Raw genomic sequence first — 1,842 nt, 5'->3', positions numbered from 1 at the left:
GTGCTCTCACACACACACAGACTCACAGTCGGCAATGACAGGCAACGCAACCAGACACGTTAAGCGGCTGGTCTTAAAAAGATCAAACAGTTGGCCCCCCCACTGGCTCTTCAAACAGGGTAATGAAATGTGCTTGAGAAGAATGCCAACCAGTGTACAAAAACACAACACTAGTGAAGGAGTTACGGTGCGCCACGAGATCAAGGTGTGTTATCGTAGTTACAAGGTTGGGGGGGTGAGGGCCTTTTTAAATAAAGGCAGATTGGTTACAAAAGGTATTGAACGAGCTGCAAAAACAGCATATAGACATTAGTCATTGACTAAAAAAGTAGCTATTTCATTTATATAAACACATGAATAAATAGCCAACACACTATTCTCACTCCTACACACTCATACTTCTGCTTAAGGGATAACCAAAAAGGCAAGAAATAAAATAAAATAAAATAGAATAGAATACTAGTTGTCAAAGAACAAAACTTGAAATGTCTTCCCTTCAGGAGTGCCAGCACAGCTGACAAGCAGCATTTCAAGTTCCAGGCGGCCAACGCAGACCAGCGGCAGACAGCGGAGAAGAGAGGAGATGAGGAGAGATGGGAGAGGAGAGGAGAGGAGAGGAGAGAGGAGAGGAGAGAGGGGAGATGGGAGAGGAGAGGAGAGGAGAGAGGTGAGGAGAGATGGGAGAGGAGAGGAGAGGAGAGAGGAGAGGAGAGAGGGGAGAGGAGAGGTGAGGAGAGATGGGAGAGGAGAGGAGAGGAGAGCGGGGAGAGGAGAGGTGAGGAGAGATGGGAGAGGAGAGGAGAGGAGAGAGGAGAGGAGAGAGGGGAGAGGAGAGGTGAGGAGAGATGGGAGAGGAGAGGAGAGGAGAGCGGGGAGAGGAGAGGTGAGGAGAGATGGGAGAGGAGAGGAGAGAGGGGAGGAGAGGAAAGGGGAGGCCGCTTCTGTGCTTGGTGCCTGTGACGTCGCCGGCAGCACATCGCACACCACCACGGCGCTTGCGTCTGGACGCCACCTACTCCGCAGGATCTCCTGCTTCGCTTCTGTGCGCCACCCGCCGCGTCGCTAAAAACAAGCAAACGGAAGCTCTCTTTCGCCACATCTTTCCCCTCTTCTCTCTTTCACTCGCCCTGCTCATCTCACGTCGATTTGGAGCGTGAAAGAGAGAGGAGCCTGAGGGCGAACAGGAAGCGAACAGGGAGCGCTGCTGCTGCCGCCACTACTGCAGCAAACCAGCGCTGAACTACAGCAGCGCAGCACCAATGCCTCTTCCGTCCGCTCAACTCTTTCTCTGGATTGTAGCCTACGACTGGCCGCAGTGTTCTGCTCTTGAACACATCTAGATTGAGGCTTTCCAGCCTCAGTGTGCTGCTCTTGAACACATCTAGATAGAGGCTTTCCAGCCTCAGTGTGCTGCTCTTGAACATATCTAGATAGATAAGAGGCTTTCCAGCCTCAGTGTGCTGCTCTTGAACATATCTAGATAGATAAGAGGCTTTCTGGTCGCAGTGTGCTGCTCTTGAACATATCTAGATAGAGGTTGTCTGGTCGCAGTGTGCTGCTCTTGAACATATCTAGATAGATAAGAGGCTTTCTGGTGCAGGGGGCTCTTGATTTTGGTCACATTGGCCAGTGTGGAAACGCTCCTTCCTGTGCTTATTATTACGTAAGAGCTCTCTTTTTATCTATTACACACCAAACCTGGCATCAGTCAACCCCAGACCCGCTCAGCAAATCACAGTTTCTTTAGTAATCAAACTACAATAAATTAAAAAGAAAAGGAATTAAAAAGGGACTAAAAAAACTGACGACAGCATTCTTTCAGCCTGCCTAAAGCAGAATGCA

General features: G+C 49.8%; 1 protein-coding gene across 1 annotated transcript in view; it reads right to left on the bottom strand.

The window, feature by feature from the left end:
- Positions 1-835: 835 nt before the first annotated feature.
- xylt1 (xylosyltransferase I) overlaps positions 836-1,842 on the bottom strand; it is a 71,213-nt gene continuing 70,206 nt past the window's right edge. Inside the window, exon 9 of the mRNA XM_076266733.1 lies at positions 836-1,842. This exon is cut by the window's right edge and continues 728 nt beyond it. The gene's annotated coding sequence lies outside the window, so the exon portion shown is untranslated.

Source organism: Alosa pseudoharengus, unplaced genomic scaffold, assembly GCF_046254945.1.
Source record: "Alosa pseudoharengus isolate Yale_2024_CS ecotype anadromous, Long Island Sound unplaced genomic scaffold, YU_APseudo_1.1 YU_APseudo_1.1_scf_4, whole genome shotgun sequence".
Taxonomy (NCBI): Eukaryota; Metazoa; Chordata; class Actinopteri; order Clupeiformes; family Clupeidae; genus Alosa; species Alosa pseudoharengus.
The sequence above is the reverse complement of the archived record's forward strand: the minus strand, read 5'-3'. Positions and strand labels throughout refer to the sequence as shown.